The sequence below is a fragment of the Macaca nemestrina genome, chromosome 3, assembly GCF_043159975.1.
Source record: "Macaca nemestrina isolate mMacNem1 chromosome 3, mMacNem.hap1, whole genome shotgun sequence".
NCBI classification, from domain to species: Eukaryota; Metazoa; Chordata; class Mammalia; order Primates; family Cercopithecidae; genus Macaca; species Macaca nemestrina.
Window position 1 is genome coordinate 47233087 of NC_092127.1, and position 21497 is coordinate 47254583.

The window sequence follows — 21497 nt, forward strand, 5'->3', positions numbered from 1 at the left end:
ATTGCTGAAATCTACAGCAGAGTGTGAAATTTCTAGCATTTGGGTTCCTGCCTTATGCTCACATTAGTGCACATATTTATTTAATAGTACTGTACTCTTTTGGTAGACTCTGAAGTCCCCAGGGATTCCATATTAACCTAAGCCAGTGAGGACACCATAGACAGGGCAGGTCTAATTGGCAACTATTAACAAAATTGGTTAGGGTAGGCATGACTGCATGAATACGAAAACAGAACCCCAATTTCAGGAAAATTAGGGAACTGGATTATTAAAATGTGATCTGCATCTAGGGAAATAAACACTAAAAATGAGACAGAAAGGTGAATATTTGAGAGTAGCAGAGTGAGGATCATAAAGCCAGAGAAATCAGACAACACGTATTGACTCAGGCAAAGAGAAGCTATGGCATGCTCAGGAATCTAAGCGCACTACGTAAGAGCCAACTGCAAGAAGTAGCAGCCAAGTTATTCTGAAATGGGTTTTCAACATTATCCCTACCTAACAGACATAGTGACAGTAGGCAATAGACAAAACACATTACCTGGAAGCATAAAGCAAGCTTATATATTACAGTAGAAGCACAAGGAGTTTGGATTTTAGAAGTCATTATCCCCAACATGATTGCATTCTAGACCACTGGACACCAAGAATCACTCCTACTAGAGCCATGTAATGATCACCTTTTTATCCTGAGGGGTTGAAGACGGTAGCTAGTCCTCACAGGAGTTATGCAGAATAAGGAAAGACTCTCAGTAGACAAGCATGAGATTACAGGCAGGACCTGAGAAACATAGAAGAAGAGTTGCCACATGAAGCAGACTTAAGAATTTAGAACTAGGGCTTACCCTTTAAATGGCTCCAGAATAGCTACATCTAATGTAGCCAAAACTAAATTTCTAATTACAGTTAACAATAATTTATTCTGTAATTCCAAATACTTAGAAGAATTGTAATGTTCACCACACAAAGAAAAGATAAATTTTTGAGGTGATGAATATCCTAGTTACTCTGACCTACACATCATATACAAGTATCAAAATATCACATGTACCCCCAAAATATATACAACTATGATATAGCAATAAAACATAAGATAAATGAAATAAAATGTCTTTGAAGACATAGACAATATAAAATAATGACATGTCGGCCGGGCGTGGTGGCTCACGCCTGTAATCCCAGCACTTTGGGAGGCCGAGGCAGGCAGATCACTAGGTTAAGAGATTGAGACCATCCTGGCTAACGTGGTGAAACCTCGTCTCTACTAAAAATACAGAAACAAAATTACCAGGTGTGGCGGCGGGCACCTGTAGTCCCAGCTACTCAGGAGGCTGAGGTGGGAGAATGGCGTGAACCCAGGAGGCGGAGCTTGCAGTGAGCTGAGATCACACCACTGCACTCCAGCCTGGGCGACAGGGTGAGACTCCGTCTCAAATAAATAAATAAATAAATAAATAAATAAATAAGACATGTCATAAAACACTGAAATTCATTAACTTATATTCATTAACATAGCATTTATTATTATACTATATATAGTATTTAACATAATAACCAATTTTAGCCTAATATTTTTGAGTTGAAAATCTTAGTTGATGGATCATTAACACCACTTCATTAAAAAAATTCAACAAGCTAGGAAAAGAAAGAGTAATCCTATTTGAATTTGAAAATCGTCTTGTGACCCTGTCTTTTGTCTTCAGTTTAGAAACCTCTTAAAGGATGAGCAGCTGTCTTTCTAATGCTTGTCTGCTACTTTTGAGTCCTCCACAGTGCTATCTTCAAAGTCCACTTCTATTCTCACTAATATCCTTCTCTCTGCATTCATTGATAGCAAATCAAGGGAGAAAGAACGAGTAGGGAATTAGGAGAAAGAAACTAATAAGCTATTGAATTTTGGTAGTCATAGCCACTGTCATTACTGTTGTTATTTTAACACATCAAAGTATTATCCACCTACCCTATTCTCTTTATGACTTTCTCTGTATCTCTTTTGTTATTTCCATATGCTTCACAGCAAAACATTTGCTAACACATAGAAGGGGCTGGTGGGCAGTTTTGGGAAAGATGAATAAACACCGCCTCCCAATATGAAGCTCCATTGCCAGAGACAAAATTAGAAACTGGAATTGTTCAGAGAAGAAAATTACATTTTAATTCTACAAAAACAAAAGATATAGAAACCTGATAGATTCCAAAAACTCACCAGGGTCTGTGATGGCCAGGCTGTATACTTTTGCCTTTCTCCAATACCTTTTCTGTATAAATCTCCTATCATTAGAATTTATTTAGAAATTCAACAATGAATGTTTTAAATTTTATATTGAAAAGGAGATTTTCAAAATTCATCCTGGAGACTCAAAGGGGAAATAGGAAAAGCTTGTAGGAAAATTGGCCAGCTGTCTCAGTGGAGTGTAAGAAGATATAATTACTGTAAAACAGAATAAGAAATCTATACAAAGGGAACCATCTAAAGAAAAAAGGTCATGAAGAAAAGTGTAATGCACTAAATAATGAAATTTTAAAATGCAGTGTCCACATTAAATCCACAGAGCCAGCAGAAAAGATTTAACACTAAGACATCATGTCTGTAATGTGGAAGACAAACACAATAAGCTCTTCCTAAATGCTAACGAAAGTTGAAAAAAAGGTTCAGATGGATGAGAGAGAAGATGTTAGATGTGCAAGACAAAGAGCTGGACATTACTAAATAATTTTAAGTGTTCTTGGAGAAGAACAGTTAGTGCAAAAAACTTGACAAAAAGCATTAAAAAAATTACTGAGTCTACAGTTTTGTTTTTACTTTTACATGCTAAAATCAGGCTAGCATTATACTTCCCTGTAGAACCCGATGGAACAGTATCTACTGATTTCTGAGAGAAAAAGGCTGTGGCTTTACATTATTATATAGGGTTAGGTTATAAATTTTTTATGGATGAAGCGAGATGTACTGACATATACAAGAACTCAGAAACCATTATACACAAAACATTCTTGAAAATCCTACTTGAAGATATATCCTATCCAACTGAGAAAATAGTTTAAGAATTATATTTGTAATATAGTACAAAAATTAAATTATATGATGATATAAAATTAATGTACCATAATGTAAAAATTAGGCATGTTAAGAATGGGAAATTGTCCTATAAAAGAATTCGAGGCATTCTTCTTCGTGTAATCTCCAGGGGAAGCTTTACTCTGAGGTTTTTTCTCAGCTGCTCTTCCACTACCTTTACTCAGATCCCAGAAAGTGTTTTATTTGTACCAACTTCCCTCCCAGTCCCACAATTCAGATAGACTCTTGCCTTGTTTAATGAAAATGACAGGTGCCTTAGTACCATTACATTTCAATAGTTGCAAAGAGTGCAGACCATTCATTTACATGCTTGGAAATCCAAACTGGAAGAACCACTAAGCAAAAATTTTGCTTGTTTTTTTTTTTAAATCCATAAAGACAAAAGTATTGCCTGAGAAACCTTGTATTATAGTCATTTGCATTGCTAAGGAAACTAAATAACTATTATCTGAAATTTTAACATAAATATTAACTAAGTTGTAACATTTTTTGGTGAAGAGTAGTAAACCAATGAGTAGCAGATACAAACTGTGTCTAAGTCCCTTTGATTTATTGTTCTGTATAGGACCTGTGGGAGTACACACACACACACACACACACACACACACACAGGCATACCTGAGAAGTATTGTGCATTCAGTTCCAGACCACATTCATCAGTGATAGCCACCGCCATCAATGATCTTAGCTAAATCTTCTGGATAAGTTGCTGCAGATCCTCCATCAGCGCTTGCTGCTTCACCTTGTACTTTTATGTTATGAAGAGAGCTTCTTTCCTTAAACTTTGTGAACCAATGTCTGTCAGCTTCAAATTCTCTTCATTGGCTTACTCACCTCTCTCAGCCTTTATAGAATTGAAGTAACTCTCTTTGGACTTTGCTCTGGATTAGAATTTGGCTTAAGGGAATGTTGTGGCTGGTTTGATCTATCCAGAAAACTGTAACTTTCTCCACATCAGCAATAAGGCTGTTTTGCTTTCTTATTATTCGTGTATTCGCTGGAGTAGCAATTTTAATTTCCTTCAAAAGCTTTTTATTTGCATTCACAACTTGGCTGTTTGGCACAAGAGGCCTAACTTTCAGCCTTTCTTGACTTTTGACATATCTTCCTCACTTAGCTTAATCATTTCTAGCTTTTGATCTAAAGTGTGAGACATGTAACTCTTTTTCATGAACACTGAGAGGCCATTGCAGGGTTATAGATTGGCCTAACTTTTGTATTTTTGTGTTTCATGAAATAGTGAGGCCCAAGGAGAAGAGGGAGGGAGATGGTGGAATGTGTGACCAGTTGGAGCAGTCTGAACACACAACATTTATTGACTAAGTTAACCGTCTTCTGGGTGTGGTTCATGGCACCCCAAAACAATTACAATAGTAATATCAAAGACCACTGATCACAGGTCACCATGACTGATATAATAATGAAAACATTGAAAACACTGCAACAATTCTAAAATGTGACACAGAAACAGGAAGTAAGCACATGCTGTTGGAAAAATGGAGCTGGTAGACCTTCACGAAGGATTGCCACCAATCTTCAATTTGTAAAAACAAACAAAAAAACACAGTATCTGTAAAGAGCAATAAAGCTAAGCACAGTAAAACACAGTAAATATATATGTAAAATATATTATTTTTAACAAAATATTAGTAAATACAATATTAACTCATTCATGCCCTACCTGAGGGGTAAGCAAAAACTTTTACTTAAAGGGCAAGATAGTAAATATTTTTGTCTTTGCAAGGCATATGATCTCTGTCCTTACTACTTAGCTCTGCCATTGTAATACAGAAGCACTCATAGACAATATTTGCATGATTAATTGTAGCTGTTTCAATAAAACTTTATTGACAAAAGCAGGCCTGTCTTTAATTACCAAGATGATGAATTTGCAACCATAGTGAATCCTTGACTTCCATGAAGTCAGGATTTTAAAAATCCTATACTTTTGTATAATAAATTGACCCTTTACCTCTTTTTTATCCCAATTTGAAACATTTATGTATAAGCTGATGAACAGAGTAAACAGTTGTGAGTTGGTGTGTTGCCATCTCTCTATAGAAGTGTTTAGACAATTATTTGAATATTTGCTTACGTAAGAGTCTCTACTTTTCCAAGGGAGTGGAAAATGGAGAATTTAAAAGCCTCCTATGATTGAGATCAGTTTTTTCAACTCACAGATAAAGATTTTTTAATTTTTTACTGTGGATTTGTGAAGGCAAATAGCAAAGGAATACTATTAAGAAAATATTATATAGAAATGTCTCTATATATAGTCAAACTATGTATTAAAAACAAGGTGTTATTAGCGGTTTCATAATTTTTTTTTAAATCAGCGAGAATGAAATCCCACTCATAATATTAAAGTATATTATTAACTTTCATACATCTAAAGTTGGTGTATACCTGAAAGCGTAAGTCCGTGTGAGTCTTGTTTGCAGAAATCATGTATGTCTACTGTTCGCTTAGTTGTCTAAAGCATACACATATGTATAATAGAGCAGAATGGAGGAGGTTATTCTTTGCAGCCAATCCTGACATTGAATGGAAATGTTGTTGGCAAAGATGTAACGGCGCAGCAGCTACTTTTCCATCACTTGCACACAGGGTCTGTCTTGCCTGCAGCTGCCATCTAAAAACACACTTGCTATTAGTCTCTTAGTCTCACAGTTAGTGTGACATTTGGACTCAACATGAACTGTTTTTATTAAATTTGAGATGGTACATACACAAAATCTCAGAGTTGTGATAGACTTTCAATCCTTTGGGAGCTCCCTTCGATTGGCCTGAGCATTAACACCTTCTGAGTTCAAGTTTGATACATAGCAGTTTTTGAATTGGCAGTGAAGTGTTCTCGTAACACTATACTTTTTTAATATTATGGTTTAGTTCCAAAAAATTCACAAGGAGGAAATGTTAGATATCACTCAAATTGTTTACTGCTGTGAAGAAAGGCTCATATGGGGGCTTAGTAATTTTCTCATTCTTTGCTCCTGCAGCCACAGTTACAGATACGTAAAATATATATTGAGGTTTTGCCATGAAAATAATACATGCTCACTATGCGAAATAGTAAAAATATAGAAAATTTATGAAAGAGAAAAGATAAAATAACTTCAAATCCACACCAAGAAAGGCAATTTTGTTTTTCTTTTTTCTTTTTCTTTTTTTTTTTGTTTGAGGTGGAGTTTCACTCTTGTTGCCCAGGCTGGGGTGCAATGGCATGATCTTGGCTCACTGCAACCTCTGCAACCTCGCCTCCTGGGTTCAAGTGGTTCTCCTACCTCAGCCTCCCGAGTAGCTGGAATTACAGGCGTGCACCACCATGTGCGGCTAATTTTGTATTTTTAGTAGAGATGGAGTTTCTCCGTGTTGGTCGGGCTGTTCTCAAACTCACTACCTCAGGTGATCTGCCTGCCTCGGCCTCCCGAAGTGCTGGGATTACAGGTGTGAGCTACCACACCCAGCCTTGTTTTTATTTTCTATGTCTACTGTCATCTTCATGAGCCTCGCTGTGGTACAAGAGGTTTGTTTCCTGTGACCATCACTCTCTGTTATCATCCTTAATTTTTCCTGCACATCTGAGTTATATTATGCATACATCTGTGATTATTTATGTAATGTTAAATAAAACTGTAGGCTGCTAATCAGTTAAAAATATTTTAATTTAATACATAAAAAGACTCGAAGGAAGTATACTAACATATGAACAATGGTTATTTCTTGGTGATGGCTTTAGAGTAGTAACTTGTTTCACAGAAAAATAAAATGAATACACGAACACTTACAAGTAGCCTAGGCTATTTAGACTTGCCAGTTAGTGGTACCTTGGTTTCTTCTAGTTTAAATAGCTTACTTTCCATCTAAATATCAAAGTCTATTTAAAATTTAGCTTCCCCTCAGGCTTGGTTTAAAAAGTTTGGATGACTCTATCTTTTCAGAAAAATCAGCAGTCCTTTAGAATTATAATTTCCTTCTTCCCTATCCCCTAAAACTATATAGATAAATGAGATTGGCTTACTGTCTCTTCGTAGCATCAGGAACAAAGGGGTTCTTGATTCCTTGCAGTATCCTTTGGATGCCTAGGGATTTCTATTATGGGATGACTGATAATCATGGAGATGCCATTAGCTTCATCTGGCTTTTGAGTGATATTCTGGCATCTCTATTGGTACTTCCTTGCATCCGATCTTTGAAGTGCCTGCACTTGGGGGTTGCTTGGTCCTGATCATATACTTCTACCAAAAAATTGGCATTTTCAGGACTTCTGTAAGTCTTCAATGGGATGTATATAATCTTTTAGATTTCTTATACACCATTCAATGGCCATGTGGGAAGCAGGGCGGTATTCATCTACCTACCACCTTCCACAATCAGTACCACAGGATGGCTTATCTATCATGTTGAATAAGGCACTGTTGTCAAAGCCTTATATAGTTCATGTATTAATAGTGCTGCATATTCTATATAGGAATCTAAATGCTTTATTGAAAATTACACTATGCTTCATTTTGTAACCTTATTTTTCACCGTGTATCACGTATATTTTAACATCCTTCACAAATGGCTCCCTACAGTATGATTTGTAATGATTATTTAATGTCCTGTCATAGAACTGCTCCATAAGGGAAATATAAATTGTTGCTTAAATTTATATTGTACATCAATATACATTATACATATTATATAAATAATTTAAATGTAGAAAACTGTATAAATACGTATTTGTGCACATCTTCAGCGTCCTTTAGGTTTAAATACAATAAGTTAAATTATGGAGACAAAGTGTGTATGTATTTTAGGGCCTTGGTTTTACATTTCAGTTTGTCTCCAAAAGGTTTGTCAATTTTACCTCCATTAATTACATAGGCAGAACTTAAACCCTTATTACTTTTTAAACTGATAGTTTTTGATTGCCTGTGTGGTTGAACATTTATCTATATATTTATTACAAATATACACACAAGTACATATAAATGCTTATGTGGAAACTGGGATATTCCTATTTTTCCTTTTGATTTACAAGAACTACTTATATATTTAGTATATATTCAGTATATATTTCATGGTACATATTTTTCAAATATTATCTCTAATTGTATATTTAAAATTTTATTTTTATTATAAAATTGAATGTGTATTTTTTCTATTGTACTTAGAAAGTTTGACTTTATTCTGAGAATAGTTCAATATTAAATGGTAAACATGTTAGTTATTTGGAGCGTATTAGTTAGCATGTTGTAAAAGGAGATGCCATTTAGTGCACTTTCATCTCTTTCTCACCTCCTTACAAAACTGCCAAGTTTTTATGTCTCCTCACTGTCTTCACCAAAGTAATTAAGAAAATTAAACAGCGACAACAACAGTGAAATTACTTTCTTTCTTTTTTTTTTTTTTTTTTTTGAGACGGAGTCTCGCTGTGTCGCCCAGGCTGGAGTGCAGTGGCCGGATCTCAGCTCACTGCAAGCTCCGCCTCCCGGATTTACGCCATTCTCCTGCCTCAGCCTCCCGAGTAGCCGGGACTACAGGCGGCCGCCTCCTCGCCCGGCTAGTTTTTTGTATTTTTTAGTAGAGACGGGGTTTCACCGTGTTAGCCAGGATGGTCTCGAACTCCTGACCTCGAGATCCGCCCGTCTTGGCCTCCCAAAGTGCTGGGATTACAGGCTTGAGCCACCGCGCCCGGCCGAAATTACTTTCAAAAGAACTCATAGCTTTGGATATTCATTTTTTACATTGAAGAATATGGTCTGCTGAAGACATCTTTTCTGCATCCAATGCACTTTTATAGTTTGGTTCCTGTAGATTTTGCATATTTTTATGAAAAGTAATATGTTTGATTTGTATTGACATTTTAAAAAAGAATTCTTATGGATTTATCAATTCTACATTTCCTGTTGTCTCAGTCAATTATTTCTCTGTTTATCTTTATTATCTTCATTCTTTTTTAAAATATAGACTTTCTACATGGACTGCATGCTACTTTGATTTCTATTGTGTCTGTTTAAATGGAGAGACTATTTAAAAACCATGAATTTGTGATAAGTAGATCTTAGATCACATACACAAACCTTGATGTGCATGTTTCCATTTTTAGTATTTTTGAAAGTCTTTAATTTTTGTTTTGTTCCATCTTTGAACAAACGTTATTCAGAAAATTTTCCTTTTGAAGATGTTAGAAATTTTGTTTTTACCCTTGGTTTAAAATTTTTAAATATATTCTGTTTTTATATTTAGCTTTTCTTGAAACATACTGTTTAATTTTTTCTTCTTTTCTTTCTTTTTTTTTTTTTTTTTAATTTTTTTGAGACAGAGTCTCCCTCTGTTGCCCAGACTGGAGTGTAGTGGCATGATCTCAGCTCACTGCAACCTCTGCCTCCCGGGTTGAAGCAATTCTCCTGCCTCAGCCTCCCAGGTAGTTGGGATTACAGGTGCCCACCACCATGCCCAGCTAATTTTTGTTTTAGTATAGAGAAAGTTTCATCATGTTGGCCACGCTTGTCTCGAACTCCTGACCTCAAGTGATCTGCCCGCCTTGACCTCCCAAAGTGCTGGGATTACAGGTGTGAGCTACCATGACTGGCCTAATTTTTTTCAAATTTTTCGTGAATACATGAAAATATATTGCATTCTATACCTGAGATGTAAAAAGCTGTAATAACTTTCATTAACTTAAAATTATTTTCATCCAATAACATTTTTAATGTTCTTTCTTCATCTCTTTTTTTGTTACTTATACTGTCAGAAGTTAAAAGGGCTATATGATAAACATCTCGCAATGACAGCTTTATCATTAAATCCAATGTGCTGTCCTTACCCCTCATATTTTTGGCATCTCAGCAGCATTCAACTTCATTTTGGAAACAGTCTTCCATCAGATGCTGTGACTGCATATTCTCCTGGTAGTAAAGTGACCTCCCTTGCTATGCCTTCTGTGTCTCCAGAGTAGACTCTTCTTTTTCTATCCATCCCTTACAGACTGGTGTTTCTTCATGCTTGGTTCTAAGTATACTAGCTCTCCCACTCTATTTGCCCTTTGTAATCAGTCGCATCCACTGCCATGGAGTTCATCATTACCTACATGCTATTGTTTTCTAAATCCTCCAACTCTCATTTATATTCTGAACTCTAGATACTACTACACAACCCCCTGCCGAATGTTTCTATTTGTTTGTCTTGCAGTTAGCTCCAACTCAACATGTCTAAAACTTAACTTATCTTTTTCCTTTCAAATTCATTCTTCCTCAATTAGTTCCTATCTCAGTCCATAATACTACCCTCTGCCTACCCAACAGTTCAGTGCAGGAGTGTAGAACATGTCCTTTTGTTTTTATTTGACTACATTTAACCACATTCTACTTTAAGTGTCAATTTCTGATGATTCTAATTCCACAGTTTATCCCAAGCCCATTTAATTTTTATATCTGCTGTTCCCCATGCTCTTATTAAACTGTATCATTTCTTCCCTATAATAATGCAACAATCTACTAATGGTTTTTCTGTCTACAACTTTACTCTTTTCATTAGAATTCATGACTCATGTTGCAGGCACACACAATCTGATTGAAAATGTTATAAAATGCAGATTTACAGTAGGAGTTTTCTGGTGACAGCTTTGATATTTAACCTCCTAAGAAGTATACTGGAATTATCTGTTGGGAAGGGAAGAGTGGGCAAATAATATTAGCTCTAACATACTCAATATAACATCTTTGTTTTGAGAAGTTTAATAAATTATTCCATAATCATGATATGTAAGGGACTATTAAAAAACAACCTCTTTGATCTAGCATAAATGAGAGATGGGGGAAATGGCAGCTGGTTTATTGTGGAGTGATTACAGTGGAAGGAAGAGAGCAACATGTTGAAAACAGCATAGAGAGCCTATGTTTATTTAAGGTCTGTGTGTACGTGCTTATATGTGAGTGCGTTTGTTTGTATTCACAGTGCTTCAAACTTTACAGTCCTTCAAGCTTGGGTTGAGTGCCGACAAGCTATGTAGGTCTTGCTAAACTATCACTAAAATTTTTATGGTATGCTTTAATGTTGCCATATATTTTGTTTATGTTGAGTATTTTCTTCAAATTTTGTACTGCTTGAAAGGTTTGCTGTGCTCAGTCTACATTGAAACTAGATAAAATGATGGTACATGTATAACTTAAGCTTCATGACAGCTACAAATATTTTGTTATATCATGTGTACCTTTACATGTTCAGATGAGAGACTGTGGTGCCCACGAAATATTGGCTTTATCAAAAAAGTGTAAATTCCTAGGCCTCAAATAGTGTTGGAAAACCTATCATGAGCACAAAATATTTTAAAGTAACACTTAGAAATATTTCAGTGGAAATGAACCTCATAACCAATAAAAGTTCCCAGGAGAAAATTAATTTGATCTATGTCATATTTTTTTTTCTCTTTTTCTCCTGCCCCTTTTCATTCCTATATAGAAGTCTCATCATTAACTCAATAAATGGGAAGGAGGTGGGAGGATCTTTCTATTATATAATGCAAGGACTTTAGAGGAAAGGATACGAATATTCCAAACAATGAACTTAAAGCCTTTCTTAAATTGCTATATATATATATAAATTTATAAATTGCTATATATAAAATAAATGAAATATTAAATAAAATAAAATAAATAGAATATTAAATAAAATAACTAGAATATTAAAAAATATATAAATTGCTATATATATATACACATTGCTCTATGTGTGTGTGTGTGTGTGTGTGTGTGTGTGTGTGTGTGTATGTATTAGTCAGGGTTCTCTAGAGGGTCAGGAACTAATAGGATATATTGTCATATGAAAGGGAGTTTATTAAGGAGAATTGACTCACACGATCACAAGGTAAAGTCCCACGATAGGCCATCTGCACATTGAGGAGCAAGGAAGGCTGCAATGGCTCAGTCCCAGACCCAAAACCTCAAATCTAGGGAAGCTGACAGTGCAGCCTTCAGTCTGTGGCCAAAGGCCGAAGAGCCCCTGGCAAACTACTAGTGTAAGTGCAAGAGTCAAAAGCCAAAGAACTTAAAGTCTGATGTTTGAGAGCAGGAAACATCCAGTATGAGAGAAAGATGAAGGCTGGAAGACTCAGAAATTCGTAGTTTCTTCTACCTTCTGCCTGCTTTTTCTAGCCACTTTGGCAGCCTATTGGATGGTGCCCACCCACAGTATGGGTGGGTCTTCCTCTCCCAGTCCACTGGCTTAAATGTTATCTCTTCTGGTAACACCCAGAAACACCCAGATACACCCAGAAACAAGACTTCTCATCCTTCAGTCAAACTGACACTTAACATTAACCATCACTTTAGTGTAAACAATACAGTAGAGTTTGAGACATAGAAACTTTAAATACAATGTTTTATGGGCCACTTATTTGAGAGAATATACACGCCTTATCTTGGATATCACAGTTTGCAAATGTTATACATATACTAGATTAATGGTGATAAAATATTTTTTCAGTCAGTGAGAAACATACATTTTATCGCTAAATCAGATATTCTGTATTCTATATTTTAGAGCTGTATTTTAGAACAATGATAAATTATATATATATATATCCTAAATCTATATTTTGATCATTTTATATTATTACATATGAAGAAGATGGCCAGTAAGAGTCTTTAAAATCTCAGCTTTGAAATCCTAGTTGCTGCACAAGGAAATGTGTTAAAGAGACACATTCTATATGTTTACTTAAATGTTTTCGTATAATGTAGAATTGGTTTTCTAAGTAGTAAAGCTGTTCTGAGAGACAGAAGATATTTTATTTTCTGATTCTATATCTTAAAATATTTTGTGACTATAATTTAAACGATTATTCATTTTATGTCAAAATGATAGCACTTCAAGAATACCTCTTAAAAATATTAAAAATATATATATTAAAAACTCCAACTACATTCAGATTTATTTAAGTGAATTATATATCAAAAACACTTTCATTATGCAAAAGATAATAAGATTATATTACATAGTGACCCAGACTTTCCATTGAGCATGATTTGACATTCTAAGATTTAATTTATGTATTTTGTCAAAATATGTTTATCATCAGACAAGGGTTCCCCTTCACTTGGCCTACCAGGTAGGCATGATTTTATATCTAGCTATTTCTCCAGCCTCACTTTGTGTCTTGATTTTTTTGGCATGGCTGAAGCACATGTCTTTTGGGATGTCTGTTGACGTTTGAATACTTAGGTAAAACAAATGCACAGTGAAAATCTTTACTGACTTTAAAGAAACATTGATTAGTGGGAAAAGCAATAGGGAGCAACTACTCTGTTTAATCTAATGTGTATCAAATAAACTTCATAGATGTTTTTGTAGTTTTCTGTCTCTTCCTCTTTCTCTTTCTTGCTTGCTGTCTCTAAGAACAAAGAACTGAGGATCCAAAAAAAAAAAAATGCATTAAAAATATCACATCAGGACTCTACCATTGACTTACACCTGGTTAATATTATTTCTTCTGTTCATTCCTCTTTATGCAATGTTGATGCACAATTAGAATACCATGTGGTATAATATTCATCATGTAAAGCATATTTGCCCTACCAACTCCTAGTATTGAGGGCAGATGCTGTGTGTCATTAAGTTCATTGTTATGGATTCTTGGTATCACTTAATGAGAGGTCCTGTAGAGCACTTAGTGTCACCAAGCTGGTGATAGAAATATATCTTTTATTCTTCTATTTGGGTATTAAAATATCCCCACGGGAAAGAAAAAGGCAAAACTCATTCAGAAGCACATTTTTTTCCAATTGTGCCAAGATTTTTGTATTTCAAGTGAATGGAGGAGGGAAAAGTGTATGGAAATGACAAAAGTACAGAATGAGAATAAATATAAAACTCATTCAAAATACATATCTACTACTTGGCACATAGTTAAAATTTCTAGAACACTATTTCGTCTCTCAATTTCCAGATTTTTATTTTATTTTTTGGTTATACCACTATCATTTGTCTGGCAGAGCTACTATACTAACTGAGTGATCAAGAGAGTCTAGCACTTAAGACTATAGGGGGGGTGTGTGTGTGTGTGCATGCACATATGTGTGGAACATATGAACATATATGTGTGAAATCTGGCCGCCCCAAAACCACTTACTAGCTATATGACATGGCCCAATTTACCTAGCCACTCTAATTTTCAGTTTCCTCGGCTGTAAAAAAGGGACTAAATACTATATGCACATGGTTATTGCAAGGTTTAAAATAAACTATTGATAAAAAAAATCTGTTCACAGATTCATATGCCTTTAATATGTGGAAACCATGCTTAACATTTATGTTAATCATATACATGGTGAAACAATGTATCAGAGCTACTATGATAGTTCTTTTGTATTTCAACTGAAAGTTGGTTCTGTCTCAGATACAAATCTGAGTCTGTGATTTGTTTTAGTCTCCTCTGGCTTACAAACCCAGCACATTTCTTAGATATACTGACGACACTATGCCACGAATTCCCAATGGACAGAAGAGCAGGCAGGGCATGCCCTCTGTCCAGAAAGCTGGTGTGTTTGAAGCTGAGACACTGATTTTGGAGTAATACTCAGGCTTCAGATTAGTTAGGAGCTGCTGAGCAACATAAAAATAATTCCTCAATTTTGTTATTTGTATTATACCTGGAATTTAGCACAATACCTAACATATAATAAGCACTCAATAATATATTTTCCCTAAGAACAATTAAAATTGTTAGCACAGGGCAACAGGATTACATTTAGAAAATGGGAGAAAAGTGTGGAGGGAAAAACAAGTTAGGAGATACTATAGGTGCCTAGGCTTATGATGATGGTGGCCTAGACCAGGGTAGTCATGTACATAAATTTCAGCTTTTGTAAGGAACTAAATCAACAGAACTTGGTGATAGATTACATTTAGAAGGTAAGTGTCAAGGATGACTCAAGCATTCTGGCCAGCATAACTGAACAGATAAGTATAATTCATGGGTGTAAGAAATAGTGGGTAAGGGCTGGGCACGGTGGCTTTTGCCTGTAATCCTGGTACTTTGGGAGACCGAGGCAGGCGAATCATCTGAGGCCAGGAATTCAAGACCAGCCTGGCCAACATGGTGAAACCTTGTCTCTACTAAAACTACAAAAATTAGCTGGGCATGGTGGCATCCACCTGTAATCCTAGCTACTTGGGAGGCTGAGGCGGGAGAATGGCTTGAGCCCGGGAGGCGGAGTTTGCAGCGAGGTGGAGGTTGCAGTGAGGCAAGATCTTGCCATTGCCCTCCAGTCTGGGTGACAGAGTGAGGCTCCGTTTCAGAAAAAAACAAAAATAAAAACAAGAACAGAAATAGTGGGTAAGCACCAGGTTTAGAAGGAAAGAACCTCATTGACGCTTAGTTGAAGCATCTAGAACCGAGCTAGCCCATACCATAGTCACTTGCCACATGTAACTATTTAAACTTATTTACATTTTTAAAAAATGAAATAAAATGAAACATTTAGTTTCTCCTTCACCTGCTTACATTTCAAGGACCAAACAGCTACGTGTGGCTAGTACTTATCATACTAGGTAGCACAGATACAGAACATTTCCAACATCATGAAGAGTTCTACTGGACAAGACTGATCTAGGGTAAATAGCATCTGTAATTTATTTAAAAAGAGCTATAGTAACATCAAAAAAACCCCCAAAAAACAAACAAACAAAAAAAACAAAAAAAAACCCTCCTTTCTTATGGCCCATTGGAATTTAATGTGAAAAACGAAAAGACTGGCATCACACGTTCTACTCTATCCTTGTAGGCAAGATAGAAATTTGGTGTTTGTTTTGTTTTGTGTGTTCCTCAGATTGGCAATGTCAAGATAGATGTTCTCTGCTAAGGTTTCTAGTGGGAGAGGGATTGTGTTATGTTTCTAATAGAGAGTCCACACAGCATAGCAGTTTAAAGCATGAGCTCTGTTTTGGGCTGAATTGTACCTTGCCCCTGCCAAATTCACATGTGGAAGCCCTAGCCCCAGTACTACAGAATATGACTATATTGGAGACAGGGTCTTCAAACAGGTGATTAGGTTAAAGAGAGGCCATTATGGTGGGCCCTAATCCAATCTGACTCATGTTCATATAGGAGAAAATTTGGGTACACAGGGAAACACCAGGGAGTATATGTACACAGGGGAAAGATATAGTGTGAATATAGGGAAGAAGTTGTCATCTGCAAGCCAATGAGAGGGGTTGCAGAACAAACCAAACCTGCTAACACCTTGATCTTGGACTTCTAGCCCCTAGAATTCTGTGAAAATAAATTTCTATTGTTTAAGCCACCAAGTCCATGATATTTTTTTATGACAGTCTTAGCAAACTGCCTGGACTTAATGCCAGCTCTGCCAGTCACTAGGTGGGTGACCAGGAGTGAGTCACTTAACATCTCTGGTTAACTTCTCCTTTCTAAAATGAGAATGATAATCATTGTGCCTATTTCAATGAATTGTCATGAATGGCAAATGAGTGAATTTTTGTGAAGTGCTCAGAATAATAGCTGACATAGAAGCACTCTATAAGTAATTGTTTGTTTGTTTGTTTTCTTGAGACGGAGTCTTGCTCTGTCGCCCAGGCTGGAGTGCAGTGGCCGGATCTCAGCTCACTGCAAGCTCTGCCTCCCAGGTTCACGCCATTCTCCTGCCTCAGCCTCCCAAGTAGCTGGGACTACAGGTGCCCGCCACCTCACCTGGCTAGTTTTTTTGTATTTTTTAGTAGAGACGGAGTTTCACCGTGTTAGCCAGGATGGTCTCGATCTCCTGACCTTGTGATCCGCCCGTCTATAAGTAATTGTTAAACGACTAGAACGTAAATACACATTTTGTTGTGTTGGTTGGCTTTCCAGCAGTCGCTATAGCCAAGACTGTCTGTTCAATGCACGTTCAAAGAAAATATTTGAACCAGCTCAGTTGAACTATTTGAAAGTTACATTCGGATGAGCCCCTCAGGTAGGAGCTTCTAATCTTGTCCTTCTATTCAGGGACACTTTTATAGGAGAAACTGTACTCCCCCAAGAATTTACATAAAAACGATAACAGGATTTGAATTCCTAGGACCTGAGTACATGTTCTGAATCTACCATTTACTGGCAATGTAGCATCAACCAAGTCACTTTACTTCTCAGTCATTTGTCTAGAGTGATGTTGTCCAAAAGAACATTCTGTGATGATAGAAATGCTCTGTACTGTACCATCCCATAGGCTAGTCATTTGTGGCTATTGAACATTTGAAATATACCTAGTACGACTGAATTTTTTATTTTGTTTGGTGCAGCAGTGGGGCAATGATCTCAGAGGATTGTTATGAAATCAAAGGAAGGGATCTTTTCTATGCAAAAGTAACCTTGATTATCAAAAGGGATAACACCTGGAAAATCTTATGGTGTCCACTAACCAAACAAATGTGACATAGAATATCCAGTGGAGCCTGCTGAATTCCTTCTACCTATGAAACTGGACAACATCCTCCATCCAAGTCCAGGGGTGGAGGAATTTAAAGGGGTGGTATCCAGAAATGTTCTCTATTTCTGAAATTATGGGCAAAAATTATTAAAATGTGATGAGAGTATTAGTACTCTTTCTTGTTTTAACAGCTTTTAAGTACATTTCATAATTTCCATGGCTACTTAGAATGAAAAGGCATGTAATGAACATATGTGGATTTGTGAGACATCTTCACACAATGCAGCTACCACTGCTTTAGACAATAGAGGAGCACTGAGCTTTAAAATACTAAAAAATAAATGCTGGCCGTGTTTCATAACTTTAACGCAAACTATGAAGGGTAAACTAGATGTTATTTAGAAGTAAATAAATACCAATTTAACTTTATCAAGAATAGCAAATAGATTCTTAGTTTGGAAAAAGACATACTTATTGTTCTTCATTTTTTTTCTAATGCAGTTACCTAAAATTAAATAATAGAATCTGGCTGTTTATCAGATACAAACAGATTTTGTGATTACAACTAAATCCTGTAATAACTGTGTGCCAACTGTCAGTCTTTGTATATAACTTGAGGCTTGTGTGTGTAGTACAATAAGCCGTTATTTTAACTTCAAGTGAAAATTGGAGTGAATGACCACTTGGAATATTCAGTTGTTTTTCCCTGAAATAGTGGCTCATGGCTTGCAACATTAACCACATTGTCATTTATAGGAATGTATTTTAAAAAATAGGCCTGTGATTTATGGATGCAGTTTTTATCCTTGTATGGGTTAAAGTACAGACATTTTGAATTGTGAGCTGAATATACTGTGAAACCTGACATCCAGTTGAACTTTGCGCAGTTTTATGGTGTCACCCAACCACTTTATGAAATTGAAGCCACCTGCCAGTCATTTATGTAGTCTATTCTTCACTGACTATTTAGTATTTAATTTTTTTCCTAGTGAATAATTTTTTTATGACTTCTTTTAAGTTTGATTTAAGGTCTAATTTTGTTTAATGAATGAAAGCACCTTGGCTGTTAAACTTTCTACCTATGCATACCATGTGTAGTTTTACTGTGTAATAACTAACAAAAGGCTTTATTTAAGTTCTATAGCTATTTTTATTTTTAAAAATGGTATTATAGAGTTCCTTGTGGATAAATATTTCTATTTACTTAAATTATAACAGTCTCAAATAACATGTTTCTGTCTCTCATACTGGGCTATTTCCTTTGGTGTATACATTTCTATCAGGCTACTTTGTCTTACTACTCTTCTGTAAATTAATTGCCTGTTATTCTCAGATACTCATTACACTAATTACCTTCCATAATTTCTGACATTTTTGAATTTATATACCCAGATTTTTAAAGTTTACCAGTTCTGGTTCACACTTCCAATATCATACATAGGTGCTTGCACACAGAATGTTGGCCTCAGAACTACAGAGATTTCTTGTGCATGTCCCTTAGACAAGTCGAACATCTCTGTAGTCGTTTTTCTTTTGAACAAGTCAGGAGAGCATTTGTAAAATGTGGTAGGAGGATAAAAGCCCATGGAAGAGCTTAAACTATATTCTGGATGATTTCCTTCCATCTCTCTCCCACCACCACCAACTGGCCTGCCTCTCAGCTTCTTATGCACTAAGCAGAGAGAAATCAGTGCAATGGAATCCCAGCATAGTTAGTGTGTGGGTCGGGGTTCCATAGAGAAACACAGTAGAACACACACACACACACACACACACACACACACACACACACACACACACGATTTATTAGAAAGAATTGGCTCACGGCCGGGCGCAGTGGCTCAAGCCTGAAATCCCAGCACTTTGGGAGGCTGAGGCAAGTGGATCACAAAGTCAGGAGATCGAGACTATCCTGGCTAACATGGTGAAACCCCGTCTCTACTAAAAATACAAAAAAAAAAAACCAAAAAAAACTAGCCAGGCGTGGTGGCGGGCGCCTGTAGTCCCAGCTACTTGGGAGGCTGAGGCGGGAGAATGGCGTGAACCCTGGAGGCGGAGCTTGCAGTGAGCCGAGATCACCCACTGCACTCCAGCCTGGGAGACACAGCGAGACTCCGTCTCAAAAAAAAAAAAAAAAAAAAAAAGAAAGAATTGGCTCACATCATTTTGCAAGCTGACAAGTCCCAAGATTTGCAGGTTGAGTAGGCAAGCTGGAGACCCAATAGAGCCGATGGTGTGGTTCCAGTCTAGAGTGTCAGTCTGAGTTCAAAGGCAGGAAAAAAGCAAAGTCTCAGTTTGAAGGCAGTCAGGCAGGAGAATCCTCTCTTACTTGGGGGAAGTGTCAGCCTCTTATTCTATTCAGGCCTCCACCTGATTGAATTAGGCTCACCCAAGTTAGAGAGGGCAGTGGGCTGTACTGAGGCTACCAAGTCAAATGTTAATCTGCCTCAAAAATGCCCTCATGGAAACACTCAGAATACTGTTGACCAAATATCTTGGCACCCTGTGGCCCAACCAAGTTGACATATAGGATTAACCATCACAGTAGGAAATGCCATATGAAGATAAATTTTTCAAATCTTTCTCTATCCCTAAGGAAGACTTGCTTAATCTAGGATTATAGACCTACATCATACAAGGTTAGAAGACTGAACAATGTCTCATTTCTTTTTTTTTTTTTTTTTTTTTTTGAGACGGAGTCTCGCTCCGTCGCCCAGGCTGGAGTGCAGTGGCGCCATCTCGGCTCACTGCAAGCTCCGCCTCCCGGGTTCACGCCATTCTCCTGCCTCAGCCTCCCAAGTAGCTGGGACTACAGGAGCCCACCGCCATGCCCGGCTAATTTTTTTGCATTTTTAGTAGAGACGGGGTTTCACCGTGTTAGCCAGGATGGTCTTGATCTCCTGACCTCATGATCTGCTCGCCTCGGCCTCCCAAAGTGCTGGGATTACAGGCGTACAATGTCTCATTTCTGCACTGAAACTTGGCAGAGCTTAGCACTCTACTTTAGGGTTAGTCTATATTTTGACTTTATCCTAAATTTTAGGAAAATATAAGAACAATCTGCAAGCAAACTTCATTTATTAAGTCAACAAGCTCAAGCTCATCTCGGATACTTCCCATGGGTAGGAGGCTGTGGTCGGATAAAAAGATGAATAAAGATAGTCTCTGCCACTCACATGCTCAAAGCACTTTTGCCCCATGTTGGAAATCCCTCCTTGAATACATCATCAGTGGGCTTTAATGCTGTGTTTTAAATAGAAGCTTTAAATAGAGCTACAATTTTCTATTTTGGTGATCTTAAGCCTTCTTCTTCTTCCCCCCCTGCCCCCCCCCCCAGTAACTTTTGTTTTCCAAACAGAATTGTACACAGAATTCCAATGTGAATTAAAGAGAAATAGTTGGAGCTGCTGGGTTGGTACAGTAAAGGAAAGAACTTGAGGCCTATTCATTTACTTGCCCTAATTTGTCCAATACTTACCGAGTCCCTATAGCCACAACAGCCCCAGGGATGTAAGGAGTAAAATGTAAAAAAACACTTATCTGTTTAATATTCCTGACAATATTTTATGCATTATATGTATCAAAATTAAAGCACATTTGGTTACTTTTTTCCCAGTTATTCTGTGATTCACTCTGTCCTTAATTATTTCTCTTTGTTCTTCACAGAGTTGTTTTGTTTTGTCTTTTAATCTCATTTTCTCGTCATGTTTTAAAATAGCTTGTGTTTTAAACATGTCATATAATTAGTAGGGTGTTCTACATTGTGGAAGGTTCAGAGGATATAATGACTTCCAGAAACTTGCAATTTTACTGAAAATAAAAAGCATGTGTTTTTGAAATATTTAAACACAGTAAGACAAAGCGAGCCATATAGACAAAAAGTACTTCATGAGGTTATTTCCAGACATCTGTATGAATATTTCATCAAGTATCAAGAATGTCATACTTTGCTGTTAGAATGCAGGGATCTATAGAGCACTAGATGTTTCCTGAATAGACCTTAGCAATTATAT

At 36.6% G+C, this 21497-nt stretch overlaps 1 protein-coding gene across 12 annotated transcripts in view; it reads left to right on the forward strand.

The window, feature by feature from the left end:
- The window catches only part of LOC105493295 (inositol polyphosphate-4-phosphatase type II B), an 822839-nt gene that overhangs the window by 609900 nt on the left and 191442 nt on the right, over window positions 1-21497 (forward strand). The gene's annotated exons all lie outside the window — the stretch shown is intronic.